Source organism: Vipera ursinii (genome assembly GCF_947247035.1).
Source record: "Vipera ursinii genome assembly, chromosome: 4".
Lineage (NCBI taxonomy): Eukaryota > Metazoa > Chordata > Lepidosauria > Squamata > Viperidae > Vipera > Vipera ursinii.
In genome coordinates this window covers 67,669,989-67,690,588 of record NC_139514.1, presented here as the reverse complement: position 1 = coordinate 67,690,588, position 20,600 = coordinate 67,669,989, and the positions used below count along the sequence as shown (strand labels likewise).

The following is a 20,600-nucleotide window of genomic DNA, read 5'->3' as shown; positions in this document are numbered from 1 at the left end:
CGGAGCTTGCGAGCCACCCGGCGGAACTCCCATACTCAGGAGGACCTGGAAGAACAACTGGATGTGCAGCCAGTCCCTGAAAATGGAATGTCACTTCCATCCTTTCCATTACAGAGCACAACAGCTGATATGAGGCATAAGATCATGGATAAACTAGCTACAGTCAACCTTTGACGTGAGTTACAAAGGCTCAGTAGAGATGTACCATCAGATAGTATGCTAGAAAATGCCATTAGAGCTCTTACAACAATCCCTTCTACCAAGATAACTCAAACCAATGAGCTGACATATGATACAGCCTCTGCAATCCTGGATATGCTTGATTGCACAATCAAGAAGAACATCAGTAAATATCCCCTCTCCCCAAAATGAGGTTAGAGGCTAAGATTAAGGAAATTCAGAGATTAGTCAACTGGTGGAAATACAGAAAGCTGTCAAAATTAGGGATAAGACCCAGCTACTGAAAAGGCCTGAATTCTGAAGCCCTAGAGACTACTAAACAAAGGCTCACAGCACTGTCTATCAGGCTGAGGAGATGCATTAGAGAAGCAGAGATGAAGAAGATAAATGCCTTTCTCTCCAAAGAATCAGCCAAGGTGTACTCCCAACTGCAATGCAATAATGGAGTAACAGCAGAGCCACCAATAGTAAAAACAGTAGTGGAAGAACATATGGGAGAAAGAGAAGATACATAACACTAATGTAAAGTGGCTGCAGAATCTAAGAGCAGATCACAACCATCTCCCAGAACAGGGAATCTGAGAAGCTGGAGAAGTACCCAGGGCCTGAAGGAGGAACTGGAGAGGATGTGGAAAGTAAAACTAAAATGATACCTGTGGAGGTAGGAGCACTTGGGCTGTGATTCCTAAACTGAAAGAGTAGCTACAACAGATCCTAGGAACAACATCAGAATTCTCTGCCCAAAACAGTGCAGTACTGAGAACAGCTAAGATCCTTTGCAGAAATCTCTCCCCACCCCACCCACAGAATGAATGAATTGATTTATTGATTAGAGAATTGCTGTGGACAGAATAAATTTTAATTTCACCAGAGCTTTTGACACATTGTCTATGATTATGGAAATGGATCTACTGATGGATGAACATATTGCTGGCCAATGAACAGTACTGTCAGACTTGCCCCAGTTTGTTCTCTCAGGAAAGTAAGATTCGTGACTCCATTTAGTTGAAGCAAAGGAACTTTTACTGAAAGAAACTGGTTGCAGTAAAGTCAGGCAGAATCTGGTGTTCCCACGCAAAATGCAAAGCTATTCTTTCCAACTCCCAATCCCTCCCCCCAGCCAGCCAATGTGATGCTGGTATGATGAGGTATAAAACTGTTAACATTCCATTCTCAGGGCAAACAGCCTTGAAGATCCTGGTATAAGCTGGTCTTTTTCTGTTGTCACTTCCTCCTCCCTTTTCTCACCATTAGATACAGAGGTGTGGATTGCCCCAAATGCCTCCCTCCTCCCTATCCCTTTGATGGCAGGAACCCAGCAAGGCACCAGGCTGACAATGGAGATTCTGATACGTACCTAAAGAATGCTGCATGTCAGCAGGACAGAAATCACAAGTAGGATGTTGCAAAATTCTACCAAGGCTTAATATATTTCTAACTTGGATGTAGAAGCAAAAATTATGCTTATCAGATTTGCAGATAATACCAAAACTAGCAGTGATAAAATGGACTTAAGATGGTTTTGACAAGCTGGAAAGCTGAGCAAAAACTAGTGTGGGGGGGTGGGAGGGAAAGAGCTGTATTTGATTTAAATGAAAAGGTCTGTGTTTAGATATGAAGAATCAGCTGCATAAATCTAATTGTTAGCAGTTAGTGTTGGTAGACCAAAAATTAAACATGAGCCAGAAATGTGTTGCAGTGAGAAAAAGGCTTGCACAATTCTAGATTACAAAAAGTCAATGAAAATCAGCCCAATGGATTTTCTGTTGCTCCACAGAAAAAGACCTGCATTAAAAGATGCACATAATTAAAAAACCTGATCTATACTAAATGATAGAAAGAACTTCATGACCAGAAGCTCTCACGTGTAACATAGGTTACCTCAAAATGTATTCTCAGCTCTTTCTGCAGATTGGACAAAATGAGTTTGAGGCTTATTCTGAACCTCTGAAATTTCAGAATTACATCAAATCCTTTTTGCCCAGTAGTCTTCTTAGTATGACTATAGTGTGTGTGCATCTTTCATACAAATGTTATGAATTATAAATTTATGATTGGAGTTCTGAGAAGGTGTAGATATGGTTGGAAATTAGATTAAGGACATATACTATAGGTTGGCTGCAAAGATGCCCAGGAAAAATTTCCACACTTCCTCTGCCCATCTCATCCTCTTCCTCCAGCTGCAGGCCTTGAGGCTTGCCACAATGATCACGCTGCTGCTGCTGCTCATGACAAGACGTCGCATGGCTCTTCGCACTGATCACACCGGTGCTGCTGCTTGCTGCAGGAGGCTGTGAGGCTCGTCATGTGGTGCGAGAGGCACAAAGAGCCATAAGGCACTTTGCCATGAATAGTGGCAGCAGCACAATCAGTGCAACAAGCCTCGAGGCCTGCAGCTGGAGTAAGAGGATGAGATGGATGGAGGAAGTGTGGAAAATTTTTCTGGGTCGCAGATGTACCTAGACCTACAAGAACAGCGCCCAGCCTGCAACATCTGGAGGGTCCTCCAGCAATACTCTTCCCCCCAGCACAATAGGAAGTGTGTCCACCCATGCCACAGCCCTGCGGCAGCCTGGATCCGGAACCTATGGAAACCAAGGTGGAGCCAGGCAACAGCTTGCCTGCGAATTCCTTGAGCAGACAGCTTGGAGCTGGGGCACCTCAGGGCCTCTGCCAGTCAGCAGGGCAGCCTAGGCATGATTGGTGCTGCCGAAGCCGACCTGGTGCGTAACAAGAAGGTGAAGTTGGCAGAGGAGGAAGGTGAGTGGCAGCCCCAGTGGCAAAAAGGGCCCTTTCTGAGCTTGCCCGAATCCTGCAGGAATGGTCTCTAGCTTGTTCCTCCAGCCTCCACCGACCAAAGGCACTGAGGAGCCCAAAGTGAACTTCAGGCAAGGCAACGGTGTGCTGAACATAATGGTGGGGGCTGCGGTAGTCTTTTAAAGTGCCCCCGCCAGGGACTCGTAACTACAAACCTCTCCCTGCGGAGAAGCAGAGCCTGCAGAAGCCCCTCTCTGGGCAGAGGAGCTCAGTACCGCCTGTTCTGTACCAGCCTGCTACCGGCCCTGCAGAAAAGGCAGGGACAACCCCTTTTACAAGAAGGCAAGAGGCTGGAACTAAGCCTGCCAAATTTATTAACATAAAACAGAGCAAAGAGAGCAAACACGAACCATGAAACAGGAGCTATTCAAACAGTTGCCTTTAGCAAACCAGCCCTCCCACGCATTCCCCTTTTAAACAGTTCAGGGCGTGGCTTCTCTCTGCCTCCTTCCGAGGTGCCCCATTGCCTTCCTCTGTTTACTCCTGATTGACTGCCTCCTGCGTCGGGCGTCCTTGAACAGGGCCAGCTGTGGGTCATCTTCATCCACGCTGTCAGGCTCACACAGCTGGGTCTGCGTCGTAACCAGGTGGGAGGGGCCTGGCTGAGGGCTCTCATCAGCAAGCTCTCCAACCCCCTCAGCAACCTCTCCAACACCCCCCTCCTCCTCCTCTGAATCGTCCGACCCAACTGCCGAACCCACAGGCTGACCCTGAATCACAACACTGCCTGTCTCCTCAGTGGCGGGACTTTGGCGGTTAGGACAGCAGGGAGCCCAAGTGAGGCCTTTCCCTGTCCTCCCTCTGAGTTTCAGTGAGAGTTGCTCTGGTGACTCAGGAAGAAGGTGAGATAAAGGCTGAGCAATGGCTGGCCACAGAGGGCATTCCCTGGAACTGGGATTTGGTGGAACTGGTCACGCCAGTGTGAATGTAGCGGTTCCTGAAAGAGAGGCTAAGAACATGGGGTTGTGTGTGGGGGAAATGAATTCATTTCCAAGAAAAGGGGAGAGATTTACAAACCAGTCAGCCTTTCAAATCGGTTTGTTGTAAACAAAAAATGGTTATGGTTATGGTAATGGTTCTACCATACCAGTGTGAACCGGCTGAATCCCACCACTGGGCAAACCCTATGTCAGTTCTAGTTAGCTCTTGCTCATTATTTAGGGTTATTTATTCGGGTTCGAGAGAAGAATGGTAAAAAGGTTTATTTAAATTATTTTGATTTAAAGAAATCAATAGACGTTTGCATGGACGTGGACTGAATGTGAGCTGTATAGGTAGATATGCAACTTCACTCTCTTTATATTTTTCTTATGGGGAGATTGTTTTGTAAGTCACCATGCCCAGTTTGTGCCCATGTTGATCTCTGTAAAAAGAATTTGAAAGAGGCATAATTGTACGAGGGAAATATTATACCAGAGCAGAGTGTTTTGTATCTTGACTAAGCTGTTTTGCCAGAAAGGCATGCTAATCTTCGGATTGTACGCTTGAGAAAATAAATTGCATAGTGGCATAAATAGTAATTCTCTTTGTAATTAATTTTCTAAACCTCTTTGAAATAGACAGGAAGCAATTTTTATTGAGATTTAGGCCACTATAGTGTACTTTCCAGGTCAGCTGGTACACCTAATTCTTGCTTCTAAAATAACATAAAATGTTATAGAATATAGAATAAGCCTGCAGAATGTGATTTTTGAGAAGAATTCTTTTCAACTGCTTTAAATGCAGTAACCATAAATTTCATCATGCACAGCTACATTATGCTGCTTCTGCTTCCAGTTCACATTTCTTAACATTTGCTTTCTGAATGTGTGATGTGATCTGGCCTAATTTAGCTGCAAATATCATAGAACTGAAACAGGAAACACTTGAAGAGACAATGTTATATACTCTAAGTCTACTTCAGGCACTATACAAGCTATTTACCAGACAATTAAATGGATACACATGCTAACTCCCTCCCTCCGTCCTGGGATTTTTTACCTGCTCTATGTATGAGATGAAATTCTGAAGCAGTAAATCTGCTTTATCTATGGAGAGAAGATAATGGAAGAATAAAGATTTTAAAAAATCATGTAGAGGGATTCCATGGACAAAAGAGATTCTTTGTTTCAAAAGTTCATCCTGCACATGAGAGAAGTGTTGAAAATGTGATTTATGGAGAGGCAGCTAGCACAATAATTCCCTCTTTTCCTCTGGCACATTGTAGTAACTTTTAGAATGCCCATCAGAGTTATACAAATTGGATTTAGATGTCATATTAAGACATGATTTGATAAGTCATAATGGCTGGGTTCACACAATATGCTACCCCAAAATGAAACTATATCTATATATCTATAGCACTTTTGGTTGTTTTTGGATCTAAATGAGATACTGCTCACCTGTCTGGTCACATGTCAAACTTGCAACGTCACATGACGTTGCACGACGTATCAGAGCTTTTTCGCCATTGACAGCAATGGGGTGGGCACAGTTTCTTCATGACGCATCCAGCCCGTGGGCTGGCAGTTTGACGCCCCTGCAACAGAGAGAGCTCGTACCTAGAGGCAGACTGGTAGGCCCACATGAAGGAACATCTTGTCTCAGTGGTGTGATAGGCTTATTAAAGGTTATTTTGTTTCAGTTGACTGTTGGACCTTAGGATGAGTGGGGATTTTTGTTGTTAGTTGCGAAGTTGTGTCCGACCCATCGCGACCCTATGGACAACGTTCCTCCAGGCTTTCCTGTCCTCTACCATCTTCTGGAGTCCATTTAAGCTCACGCCTACTGCTTCAGTAACTCCATCCAGCTACCTCATTCTCTGTCGTCCCTTTCTTCTCTTGCCCTCAATCTTTCCCAGCATTAGGCTTTTCTCCAGTGAGTCCTTCCTTCTCATTAGGTGGCCAAAGTATTTGAGTTTTAGCTTCAGGATCTGGCCTTCTAAAGAGCAGTCAGGGTTGATCTCCTCTAGGACTGACCGGTTTGATCGCCTTGCAGTCCAAGGGACTCGCAGGAGTCTTCTCCAGCACCATAGTTCAAAGGCCTCAATTCTTTGGCGCTCAGCCTTTCTTATGGTCCAACTTTCACTGCCATACATTGCAATCACTGCCATACATTGCAAGAGTGGGGATAACCATCTATTATTATTTACTATGAATGCTGAATTATTGCATTGCTTTTAAATCATGGATGTTAAATTAGAGAAATTTTGTCATTTGGAGATTTGCTTGGAGATTACTTGATGGCAAGTAATCAATAGTCAATTGACTGATCGGTCATTGGTTTGTTCTGTTGATGCCAAAATCAGTCAGAGTAAAGCATTCCATTATCTTGTTCAAGAAATATAGTAAATGCATACATAACTCACATAAATTTAGCTGCTATTCCCAGAAACTTACTTTCTTTGCCCACTCTCCTACCTTTTAGCAACAGATCTTACTTTTTTAATATCTTATTCTTCACAGAGTAAATTTGAATCAGGCAGAGTTGCAAACCCCACTTCATTTCATATATACGACAAACTGAACTAGATTGGGGTAGATTAAGTGAACCTTGAAATATTGTCTGAGTTTGCTTGCTGATTTTTATTTCATTTCTTTTTAAAGTAACCAATTATGATGGCACTGAATTGCTTGGAAATGGGTATTTCTAGTCAGCATGCTAGGTTTTGGTCTGGTTGTAGTGAGCTTGCTTTGCATGGCTGCCCTTCCTTCAAATGGTTGAAATGACATGCTACAAACTGACAGCATAGGGACATGCAGGGGAGTCGCTTTCTGCAATGCAGCTATTCCATTGGACAGTGCTAAGGTAAAATTTAGAATCTGCTCTTGTGCCACTGGCTGTTCAGTATTCAGTGAAGAGGAATTAATTCATGGATAGCAATACTGCAGCCTCTGAAAGATTTTCTGATATTGCTGTTTATTATATATCTTCAGAATGTCTCAATTTATTTTAAAAACATACAGTACTTAGCTTCCACCTCTCCTTATTTTATTGTTTCATTTAAAATATTGGTGGATCATCATCAGAAATATAAAATCACCATGAAAGCTACAAACCATAATTATTCTTAAAATATATCCATCATATGCATGGCAGGTTTAAATCAGTTCAATTTTATTTAAATTTTGCAATCTGGCTCTTTTCAGAATGCTAGGAACTGTATCTTGATGAAAATTCTTCTGGAGATGGATCTGGGATTAAAATTCCAAGTGCAAAATTTTAAAATATCTAAACAAAGAATAAAACCAAATAAATTCATAAACATTTCTTACGGCCTAGAATGATTGCCGACAATTGCTATGCAATTGTTAATGGGCTGAAAATAATTTGAAGTTTTGTCCCTACAAGAAAGTCAACTCAAGAGTGATTAGTCATCTAATCAAAGAAATGAGAGTTTCTAGTGACATGTTTCCCACTCATTTTCTTAACAAGTCAATAAATCTTGGCAGCCCAAATCATCTATCATGCAAAGGACACTCCAGTAAGCCAAGTTAACATAATTAAGAGACAATGTTATTTCCTGTCATTCATTTGATTTGTTCTTTTTTCAGCACAGTGATAATACTGTTGAAAGAAAAATCTTCATCAGGGTTCAGTCCAAGCCAGGAATAAACAAAATGGAGACTGTTTTAGAAGGAAGATTATAGTTTATTGAAGAGCAGAACCACAAGACATGTGCCCCTGGAGCAGCTGACCATATGTAGCTGGGAATGGTGGGTTTTTATACCTTCTTGGGCTTTTGTGTTTGAGGTTGTTTCCTGTTCCTGTGGCATGAACTTTGACCTGAGCTTTTCAGCATGTCCTTTTGGTATTCTGATGGTGGTGGGTTAATCCTATTAGGTCCCAAAGGCCATCTCTTTAGAGTTTGGGTGGAGGATGTAGATTTTAGGGGTCTTTGTCTTTCTAATCTCATCAGTTCCCAGCTTCCTGGGCCTAGTCTTCCTGAATGAATCACCAAATCTGCATTTGTACAGAGGTGGTTTCTGCTTGGGGCAGGGAGAGGGGGTTGGTTTCTGGGGACTGGTTTTGTGTTAGATTTTCTCCCATTATTCCTTTGGGGAAATACAATATTCTGCCTTTTTAATATTCCCCCAAATATTTCTTTCTCTGGGGAGGGTGCTGTCCTCCCACAATACCATAGGTTATATTTTTTCTGAAATGTTTATCTAATATAACTCTGGACACTTGTGCTTTGTTTGTTACATGGTTCTTCTTTGTATTCTATAGAAAATACATACTGTTAATCTGTTTCTTCAACTATACTTTTTAATATTTTGATGCAAATATTTAATTCACAAAAGTATCAACAGATGTACTTTCATGTAAGTTTGAAATAGGGTTATCTAATTGGATTGTATAAATAAATATGGAAGTGAAGGAGAAGTGGACCGTGGAATATCCAAACATTCTATCCGCACTGCATCCTGTGCCCCATGGTGAGGACTTGCCAGTTCCAGATCCACTAGAATCCTACTCTCTAGACTCAGATGATGATAGAGATGATGAGCAGGATGCAGCTGATCTGGGGCCACCGATGTCAGCGGACCCAAACTTTAGCCCACCGTATGCTCCTCCTGAATCACATCTAATTTCACAGAGTGAACTAAATGACCTGCTCAGGGAATTACCAAAGAGTAAGGCAGAGCTACTGGGCTCCAGATTATAACAGTGGAACCTCTTGTAGAGTGATGTCAGAATCTCCATTTTCCATGATCGCCAAAAAAATCGTTGAAAATTTGCTTAGGTCCTATAAAGCACTTGATGCCAAGATGTCACTGAAAATTCATTTCTTACACACACATTTAAGACTATTTCCCTTTGAACGGTGGGGCAGGGAGTGATGAACATGGGGAGGGATTCCACTAGGATATCGCAGGCATGAAGAAAAGATACCAAAGGAAATGGAGTCTGTCCATGCTTGCCGATTACTGCTGGAAACTCCCCAGGGATGATCCTATTGTAGTTCACAAGAGAAAAGCCAAAAAGTGCAGTTTAGATACCAAATAAAGATGGAACCTTCTTGTTTAATCTGATGTTAGAGCCTGTAAGCTTTTCATGCAAAAAACATGAAAATGTTACATGAAAAACCAAAAAAAATGAATGGAAAGTTATGTCATTGATATCAATAAAAAGATAAATTTATAATGATTGATGTAGCACCATTCTCATTGCTATGTCACATTTTGGAGAAAAGTTATGGAGCATAATCGCACTTCCCTCTCATAATTTTGAATTATTTTGATGCAATTTTGACCTGAAGCTATATCTTGGAAGCTGGAGCCAATTAATTCCCAGGACTTAATTTTCTGTTATTAGTGACCCAATTCTGGTAAAATTTAGATATTTTCATTTCCAAGGCTTTCTCCTTGTAGACCAGGTCTTCTGCGACAAATCCAAAAGGTTTGATGTTACCTTAAAAGCTAGCTATTGTTATTGTACAAGTTTTCACAGGAGAACACTTTGTTCATTTACAATAGTTATAGGGCTATAAGCCACTCCAGTCTCCAGACTTGAGTGGCATTCAGCTCCCACTTATGTATATGTATGGTACCTCAAGATTCTTTACGGTACCTAATATCAAAAGAAGAACAATGCATTTTTTTTGGAAACATCCCAAGTATTTCTTTTGAAACAGTCATTTCTAATGTGCTTCTCTATATGTACTGTAAAAGAACCTATGATTTCAGTAATCATCAGTGCAATTTAAAATGTATTTCACTTCAGTTACTACAGAATAATATGGATGGATTGCTCATGAAGAAGAAAGCAGTTTACAATCAGTATGTTATGACAATCTGATCTGCTAGCTCTTTTTTAGGAAGGGCCCATTTCTTCTTCTCTTCTTTGACAATTAATTTTCACTTGGTGTCTTCTCCACTTTTGGTGAAACTTAACACTGAATTTCTAACTGACACAAGCCATTTCTGGATAAATCTACTTTACGGTTTGTTCCACCTTTATTTTATTTCCATTTTACTCAGCCTTCTCATAAAAGTACTGTAAAATTAGGATAGGTCAACATTTATAATTCCACTATTTAAATCTACCTCTAGGCTGTTAAAATTGCTGCTAGCAAAGAATTAAGCCAGAATGTGTATGAATATCCTAAGGTCACTCATTATCAGTTTTAATTATGGACTCTCTCTCATCTTCACTGCTTAATGAGGCTAAATAATGCCCCCTTAATTTTTTAGTAGTAAATAACATAATAATAGGCATAGTCAAGAAAAATGAGTAGGAAGTGGTTAGCTATGAAAGATGCTATTAGCTTTGTCTTATAAAGTATATTTACCAAGAAAAATTAACAAGAAATCTCTGTTCTACTACTCAAGCAAACTAATATTGTAGACTACATTCATAAGAAAAATATCTCTAAAATATATTCATGTTCCCTAACAGTGAATCATATTTTTTAAAAAATATATTTGGAAACATGCAACAAGGAGAAGGGAACATTTGTAGTTCCTTAAGAGACTAACTATTGTGAAAGTTAGCTTTAAAAAGATGTTCCTTTGTTTTACTACTACAATTTAAGCATATTCACAATAAGAAGTTGACAGTGTATGCCTATGAAAGTGAAATATTTGACTTATTGGTATAATTATGCTTTATGGAAGCACTAAACTTTTCACTGTTTATGTACACTAATTTTATTCCTAGTAATGCTGGTTCATCTCAGAAATATGTGCCTTAGCAGAGTAGGTATCTTCTACTCGATTATCAGTATGTCTGTGCCAAAATAACTCACATTTTTTGCATGTGTATGTACATATTTTCTTAATGCAAACATCTTTTTGTTAATTCAGAACTTTTGCTATTAATCTGAAATTGGTAAATGGTATGTGTAAAATCATAAAATTAGAGCCTAATGTGAGTTCGAAGTTTCCTGTGCATTTGTAAGAAGTAGAAATTTGTTTGCCCTTAATAGCTAGGACTTTGAGTTGGATCGGAGTGGCTCCAATGTTAATATAGCTTAGACCTTTGGGAGACATTGTTCGTCAGACTGAAGGGCAGTAAACACAATGGTGGGGAATATAAACCTGGAGCACTAAGTAAAGTTTATCATAAAAATATTTATAGAGTCCCATCTTCAAAGTTTCTGGAAAGCAGACAGTTAACATATGAAATAAATATCAAATACTTTTGTAATTCCTAAATGTACAGGTTAAAGCAACTGTTTTACTTTGCCTAATGATAGGAATGACCATGGGAGGGATAGTCTTAAGAGCAAAGTGAGTTCCTAGGTATAATATATGGAAACAGCACGCTTCCCAGTTTGGCTTACATTCAGGCATTCATTTCACGATGGTGGTATAAAGTGGCATTGAAGCCCAGTGATAAATAATTCCAGAAGGAATACAGGCATGAGAAAATGGATTGTGTCATTTAGTGAAATTATTATGGTGGTTGTGATTGTGTGATCAAAGCCCCACTCTTTTTTCATAAGTTATAACCCATGAAAAAGGAAAGGGCTTTCATCTCACAGACATGGCTGTCATCTTGACTTTTTTGAATGTCCCCACACATCCCCACAGATGCTCTTTACCACACTGTAAATTTGCCCCTCCCTTAGAATAGCAAAGCAGCTCTATCCACTTGCAAAGAAGGGCTGTTGCCTATTTAGGGCAAGACTTGTGTCACCTGACAGAGAATAGCAGCTGTAAACAGACTGACTGTCTTTGATAGCTGCTTGTTTCTTTTGCAAGTAAAATTAATGCTCTGCTACATTGTTGATGGCTTTTTTTGGCTTCTGTTTTCTGAATAGAACTCTTCTGACTAGTTACAGTAATGTTATTCCTCTGAAGACATAAATAGAAATGCAACCAAGTCCTATTTTTAGTGTGGAAGGGAAATGCCATCCTCTCTTCTTCCCTGGTGACTTATTTTTCTTTTAAAGCTGAATCTTTCTGACATGAGGTTTGTAAAGTACAGAATAGAATAGTGTTTCCCTTTGTCCTCAGTTTTCCAAATGTTTGAAAATGAGAAGACCAAATCAAGGAAGCCTGATATTTTCCCCGTGAACCAGTTATGCCAAGCAGGTGAAAAAATAAGGCTTAAAACTCCACTGGCTGGCCTCTATCTATTGCACGATTAGTCTGAAAAAAAAGGTGAAAAAATACTTTATATCAACTAGAGAATAAAAATCAAACCAAACCAGCATCCATAGAAAAAAACAGTGAATCCCAATATGCAACTTGTGGAAGCCTGCATGTCTTGGTAAAGCAGGTGTGTCTTCAACACATGCTTGCACATGCACACAGACACACATTCTTCAGTGCTGCATGCACACCATCATTAATCTATGAGAGCCAGAAGAAGGGCGGCTTGATTAAGCTTTGGGATGCTGAGTATTTTAAATGTAAATTCTTCTTTCAATTCTTAAAATAACCTCTCTCTTTCCATTGTCATGGGATCTCACATTTGTACATGCTGTGATTAAAAATAAAGATTTGCTGGACCAGCTGTTCCCACATGACTCTGATTCCAAGAGCAGATTTTCTAAAAAGACCAAGAGCATAATCTAAGATTTCCCCACATTTGTTTGTAGACAAGCCTCTTTTACTTAACTTTCCTGATTTCCCCTAATATTTGAAGATGACGGTAATGCTTGTTTTATAGAACTGCTGAAGCCTCAATTGGATAACTTGGATGAAGGCGCAAAAGTACTGTACATAGAAAAAGAAAGTAGAAAGGGAACAGATAAACAGGTTTCTCTCAGATCTCCTTAGCATAGTGTGTTTAAGTTACACTTTTAAGAATAATTTGGATTGCCTTATTTAATTTGCCAATCTGACTATTGAAAATATTGTTCTTGGTTAGTGCTTGGTCTGGCTGACTAATGCATGATGTAGTTCTGTTGCTTTGGGACAGAATTGCACCAGATGGAATGCCCAAATTAACTGTGTATTCCTCTCCCTTCTTCATTATACTATAAAAGAAAACTATTGTTTCACTGTTCTGTAAACTGACTCAGCCCTTAATGAGAATTCCTGATTGCTAGTTATTTTCTTCCTGCATCCTTCTATCTCTTAGGAATTCATGTAATTTAACAGATGCAAACCTTTAGGGACAGGATCAGCCTTTATCTCAATCATCTTTGGCCTACTTCTTCTGGCTTAGCTGGTAAACTTGTATCCAGATAATACCATTTCAGAAAAATAATGTATTTTCCAGTTTTGACGCTGCAGTCAGTGGGATGCAGGGAAGCAAGGCTCTGCCTCCTGCACCTGATTTCTTCCTTCTGGGGCCCCAAAAAGGGTCTGAAGTTGCCCCAAAGAGGCGACAGACCAAAAGGGGACCACTGTAGATCACCGGGGGATGGCAGTCAACCTGCTTGATCCAAGGAAGCCCTTAGAACCAACAGGAGAAAGACTGGCCTCACCCATGAGGAAAAAGCAACTAACAAGCGCAAGCAACATGTCTGATCTGGGTGAGATTATTTTCCTTCATCTAGGTTTGTAAAACCTGTTGTTTTTTTATATCTTGTTCTCCCTTTTTGTTTCAGGGAGCCTACTGGATTAAAGAGACTACAGATAAGAACTATAAGAGTTACTTAAGACAAATGTAAAAGATATATTGTACTGATTTAAGGTGGGCATTGGGGAAAGGTATTAGAGTTGATAAAAGATTTGGGGGGTGGAAACAAAATGAGTGTTCCAAATTTAATTAAAACTGACAAGAAAACACTCTCAGCCCTATCCTCCACCTTTGCAAGCCATGTATCAGAGATCAATCAAATCAATGCTTCAACAAGAAAAATCTAACAACTTTCAGAAGGAGATGCAAACAACATTACAAGCAATCCAAGAGGCAATTTCCTCTCACAAAGAAGATACAAGGAAAAATCATGAGGAGACAAAAGACAACTTTGATAAAATGAATCAAGAAATCCTTAACATAAACTCTCAATTAGAAACCTTTAGACAGATGGTTACAAAGAATGAACAAAGAAAATAGAAGACAGGTCAGTAGATACTGATCAAAAGATGGATGAAATAAAAGATGAAAACCAGAGGCTGATGCAGGCAAATAGAGAATTGGAAGATTCAATGGCAGCTTTGGAAATGGAAAAGACATCTTAAGATTTCAAAACATAACGGAGGATAAAGAAGAGGACCTCACAGACTTGATGACGGAGCTATTGGCTGAAGCATTGGAAATTGGGAAACAGGAAATGGAAGGAGAGATAGATCAGATATTTCGAGTCAATTCAAGCTATGCGAAGAGAAACAAAGTCCCCAGACAAGTACATGTCAGATTTGTCAAAAGATCTATAAGAGATGAGATATTGAGAAGAGTGAGAGATGATCCTTTGCGTTATAAAGAAAAGGAAATCATAGGGTTGAAGCAGATCCTCAGGAGAATAAGAGATTCACAAAGAGAATATCAATTCCTGATCAGAAAATTAATTGAAAAAGGAGTGAATTTTAGATGGCTGATTCCGGAAGGGATTTTACTTAATTGGGATATGAAAAGGTACAGATTGGACACTACACTCGAGGCAATGGAATTTTATGAGAGATACAAAGCATTCTTGGAAGGGGAAAGTCCGGAATTCCATGCAGAAAAAGAAACAAAGAAACAGGTAGAGCCAACAATAGAAGGAGCAGCCAAACCAAGGGAAGAGGAAGAAAGATAAAACACAAATATAGAATAAGGGGCAAAAGCAAGAGAACAGAGGCAGATAAGAACAACTAGAAGAATAAAACCTAAATATAACAGAAGGATATGGAGAAGGAAAATGGGATTTTCTCAATGAATATAAATGGATTGAACTCCCCTGTAAAAAGAAAAAAATTTTTTTTACATGACTACAAAAATTAAAAATGGATATAATTTGTCTCCAAGAAACAACACTATAAACTGTTGAAACAACTGAAAAATGGGAAACTCCACTTCACATTAGCACAAGAACAAAAAAAGAGGAATAGCTTTATATATTAAAGAAATAATGAATCCCAGACAAATCTAGGCAGGTGAAGAGGGAAGAATATTAATGGTGGAAATGATAAATCAAAAACAGATACTGATGGTAGCTAAATATGCACCAGATGACAAACAAGAAGAATTTTATCAAAAACTACATAAAAATAGTGGAATTGAAATAATGGGAGAGTTTAACGCAATTGTAGAAAGAAAGCTGGATTATAGAAGTAGTAAAGTAGGGGAAAAAAGGAAGGAATATACTACCTAAAACTTTCTTTAAAATGGCAGAAGAAATCTGTATACATGATATATGGAGAGAAAAGAATCGAAAAAAACCACAATATACATTTTAGTCAAATAGACATAAGTCATGATTTGGAATAGATATGATATGGATATCTCCTGAATTAAATACGATTGTACAAGAGATTGAGATAGAAACTAATATATGGGCAGACCACAATCCGATAAAGATGACCTGGAGAGGAGCTAAGAAAAACCAATCTTTACTGAAAGAGAAAGAATTTATATAAATATCAACAAAGGAAATGGAATTTTTCTTTAAAATAGAAAAGAGATATCGCTTTAAAATCTATGGGATATGGCTAAAGCATACTTTAGGGTTAGCTGTAACTTACATGGCAAAAAGGAACAAAGAAAAAAAGCAACAACAAACAAAGTTAAAGGAGCAATTTATGAAACTAGAATTAGAATTACAAAAGAAAACACTTAAAAAAACAAATGGAAATAATAAAACATAAATTAAACTTAACTGAGGCAGAAAAAATGGCCCAACAAATTAAAAGGGCAAAACAAAATTTCTTTGAAAATGCTACAGTGGCGTAGCATGGGTTGTCAGCACCTGGGGCAAGGCAAGTAATTTGCACCACCCCCCCTCCACAGTGGGCGGCGACCCGGCGGCTCGGCTCGGATTCGCACAGCCAGCACTGCAGTGAGAGAGAGTGAGTGAGCCAGGCAGGGGCAGAGAGCTGCGAGTGCGAGCGTGCCCCCCCAGATGTTGCACCCGGTGCGGCCGCCCCCCCCCTGCACCCCCCACGCTACGCCACTGAAATTCTAACAAACCGGGTAGGTGGTTAGCATACATATTGAGAAAGGAAAGAATGAAAAAAATGATAAATAAACTGCAAGACTCAAAAGGTGACTTACAATTCCAAAATGACATGATTAAAAAAATAATCAAAGACTTTTATGAGACACTTTACGATACAGAAGAAACTTCTCAAGAAAAAATAAAGCAATACATAAAAAAGCTGAGTTACCCAAAATTCCAGAGAACATACAAAACATACTAAATGAAAAAATATCAATGATGGAGGTAATAGAAATCATAAAAAGGCCAAAAAAAGAGAAATAAGACTCCGGGTACAGATGGGCTACCTGAAGAGTTTTATAAATGTCTACAAGATACATTAAGCCCACTAATGAAAGAACTGTGTAATGAAGTACTCTTAGAGGCTAAAATACCAAAAATGTGGATAGAAGCCAACATTACTTTAATACCCAAAGAAGATTCAGATTTTATGCATATAAAGAATTATAGATCAATATCTCTATTAAATGTGGACTGTAAAATTTTTGCTTCAATAATAGTAGAAAGATTAAAGAAATTTTTGATTGAATTTATACATACAGACCAAAATGGATTTTTATGTAAGAGACAAATAAAAAATAATTTAAGAATGATCTTAAATATTTTGGAATAGTATGAAATGCACCCAGGGAAGCAGATGGCGCTAATATTCCTAGATGTACAGAAGGATTTTGTTAATGTAAATTGGCAATTTATGATTCAACAACTAAACGAGATGGATTTTGGAGAAAACTTTACAAATATAATTAAAACAATTTATCATAGACAAACGGCTAAAGTAATTGTAAATGGAGACTTTATAGAAAATTTTAATGTTAAAAAAGGCACAAGACAAGGATGTCCATTATCCCCATTATTATTTATATTAACATTGGAAGTACCGAATAGAAATATTAGGCAAGACTAAGAAATTAAAAGACTGGAGATAAAAGATGAAAAATATAAACTACAAGCATTTGCAGATGATTTTGTCTTTGTATCAGAGAAACCGCTTGAGACAAGCCTCAAGCTTATAAAAAAGATAGAAGAATTTGGAGAAGTGGCAGGACTGAAAATAAATAGAGAAAAGACCAAAGTGATAACTAAAAATCTTACAGATAAATTAAAAAATCAATTGTCAGAAAAAAGAGACTTTCAAATAGTTAAGAAAATCAAATACTTGAGGATATATTTAACAGCAAGATGTGCAACAATAAAAGAAGACAACTACGTAAAATTGTTAAAACAAATAAAATTAGACCTGGAAAAATGGAAAAATCTACCACTTTCAGTGCTAGGGAGAATAGCAACAGTAAAGATGAACATTTTACCAAACCTGCTTCTTTTATTTCAAACAATACCTATAAAATTGGGGAATATTTTTTGGTGAATTAAATACATTGATTTTGAAATGTATTTGGCAAGGGAAAAAAGCTAGAATTAGTTTGAAAATGCTACAAGAAGCCAAAGAAAACGGAGGATTTGGCCTGCCAGATTGGGGTTTATATTATCAAGCATCTGTATTAACTTGGTTAAAAGAATGGATAACTCTTAGAGATTAAAGATTATTACACCTAGAGGGACATGACCTACAACTTGTATGGCATGCCTTCTTATGGTATGGGAAGAACAAAATACATAGATACTTTCAAAATCACTACATAAGAAACTCACTTCTTCTAGAATGGGAAAAAGTAAAAGCGAAAATCTACATGAAAATACCTGAATGGCTTTCAACAATTGAAGTGTTAATTAATTAACTATGACTTAACACTTAATTAACTATGAGAAAATTGTGACATATAAAGACATTTTGAATACTGAAGGGAAACTAAAACCCAGACAAGAACTGAAAGAACAGGGCATTGATCTATCACGGCGGCCACACCTGGAAATTCAAACGAAATATGAAAAAGAAGTTAAAACATCTGGATTTTATAAAGAACAGATAGAATTTGACCAGATATTACTGACATCAGACAAAAAATTGATTAAGAAACTGTATAAGTATATGTTAGTTTTAGAGATGGAAGAGGAAGTTTGACACCCCTGCTTTAGAAAACGGGATATATTTTATCAATGGCTAGAAAAATGAGATAGAGAGAAAGGAGTTTAACATGTATTAGTAAACTAAAACATTGGAATCCAGACAATATGTTGCTGATAAAATATTAAGGATTTGTAATTATAAAAATTAATAAAATATTGAACAAAAAAGGAGAAAATAATGTATTTGTAGAACTAAATGGTCCTCCACGGGGTTGGAGTGAGGGGGAATAGAGAAGCCTACATACAACACCCCCCTCTCCCCGAGATTGCAGACACATTGTCTAGATCCCATTATTACTGACACTGAGTTTTCAATGTTTAGGGAATATTTTAATTGAAGACACAATTCATGTTTACTCATGAATATGTAGCTGGGTTTCCCTAAGACTCTGATTTAAAATCTTTACAGCATGGCAAGGCAACCTGATTAGCATTGAATTATTAATTTATTGATTTGATTTGATTTGATTTCTATAGCGGCCCATCTCAGCAAATGATTCTGGGCAGCTCACAATTCAAAACAGCCTTTGTGAAATTTGACTGGTCAAAAGACCTATAATTTTTCCAGTTTGGTCAGAATTCAAGCTTCATGGACAGAATAAGTGTAGCCAAACTCACACAAAAATCTTGCTAGTCAGAAGTATGTGGCATCATTATAAATAATGAAGTTAATGGTAAAGCCAACTTTACTGATTTGTTTATCTAATAAATTTATATGGCAGCCCATGTCATATAATGATAAAATAAAAATAAAATAACCAATAATTAAAAACAAAGAACACAATATAACATAAAATAGCAGCTGAGAATAATTGAACACCTCACAATCAATATAACCAAAAAAGCAGGCATTTCACTTTTGTTTAACCAATTGTTGTACTATTCTGATCTCAGTGCAGATTATATAAACAAAACATATAGAAATAAAAGCAAGCTAAAGAAAACATTCATGATGGATCATATCAAGTGAGCTTAAAAGAGAAAAATTAAACATTTTAATGATTTTCTGAAACCCTGGTGATTGAAAGGAGTGTCTTGGATAACAGTACGGGTATAAATGCAGTCTATAGCCAGATTTTGCAAGATACCTGCAATATTATTTTCTTTGCCTATATAAAATTTGATGTTGGGTAGAATAGATAAATTTATGTTCGCCTTCATAGTAGCTTCTCTGCTCTTAACTGATGTTTGGAACTATGATGATGTCAAACTATTCCCATAGAACCTTTCAGATTTTTATGTTTACTGTCCTAAAAAATAATGAGTTTTTCGTATGTAAGTCCATTTGAGAGATTGCCTTTTCTAATAATCTTCTTCCCCTCTCTTCAGATAGGTGAAGTCTTGTAAATTGTAATGCTGCCCCAGGTTGTAATCTGCAAAAGGCTCCAACAATTCTCCCTTGGTGAAAAAGGGTAGAGAACATTGTGGAGAAGGCATGATAGTGGTACTTCATACTTGTTCATTCTCTAGGTGACAATGTACTTACCTAAGCCTAAACTAGCATCAGCTATACATCAAATTAACTTAAGGACTCAAGATGACATAAAATATGAATGGCTATCATCTGGGATGCATAAATGAATCCAGGCTGATAGGAACAGGAGGTAGATTAAGAAAATTAGCAATGGATGTCTATGGAGATTCTCAGTCATCCAGGTCATAGTTGTCCCAAACACCTTTTTCTTATAGTCTCATAAGTGGCAGAGGCAGAACAATTAAAGATGAAGATATCTTCAGCCCTCACCAGTGCCAAAGCACCCCCTTCCAACCTTACAGTTCAAGAAAGGAGAGCAGTGACATCCCTAGGAAGAGACCCAAACATCACTATCCTGCCAGCTAATAAAGGAAAATGTACAGTCATCCTGAAGACAGATGATTACAAGGCCAAGGTGAACAGTCTTCTGAAGGACACTGCCACATATGAGACTCTGAAGAGAGATCCCACCAGCAGTTACAAGAAAAAGGTCATTGATTTTTTTGCAACAACTACTGAAGGACAATTTAATTTAATTTAATTTTTATTGGATTTATACACCACCCTTTCCCGTAGGACTCAGGGCGGTTTACAGGACATAAAAAAGTCAATACAAAAATTAAGAACAATTAAAAAGATTAAATTAAATCCCTGAAAAATATAAAACATATAAAACCCCAGTTAAAACCCCAATTAAAACTCAGCCTGGGCCGGAAAGCTCAAAGAGCCAGGTCTTCAGGTCTCGGCGAAATGATCGAAGGTCGGGGGCAGTCCTAAGCTCCACGGGCAGCTGTTTCCAAAGGGCAGGCGCACCCACTGAGAAGGCCTTCCCCCTGGGTGTTATCCGCTGGCATTCTTGTCAATGCCATTGACAAGCCACAATACTACGATCTTTACCCTGGGGAAGCCACACCATGTATATATGGACTCTCCCAAATCCACAACGAGGGAACACCACTCAGACCAATTGTCAGCAGCGTCAACTCTGTCACCTACAACATTGCAAAACATTTAACCACCTAATTAGCTCCTTTAGTTGGCAATATCACCCACCACATCAACAATTCACACGACTTTGCCAAC

General features: G+C 38.3%; 1 protein-coding gene and 1 pseudogene across 2 annotated transcripts in view; both read left to right on the top strand.

The window, feature by feature from the left end:
- NHS (NHS actin remodeling regulator) overlaps positions 1-20,600 on the top strand; it is a gene marked incomplete at both ends in the record, with an annotated part of 283,740 nt that overhangs the window by 69,835 nt on the left and 193,305 nt on the right. The gene's annotated exons all lie outside the window — the stretch shown is intronic.
- Positions 2,307-3,120, top strand: LOC310640341 (immediate early response gene 2 protein-like; annotated as a pseudogene). Its single transcript has 2 exons — positions 2,307-2,448; positions 2,587-3,120. The product of its transcript is annotated as an immediate early response gene 2 protein-like (transcript).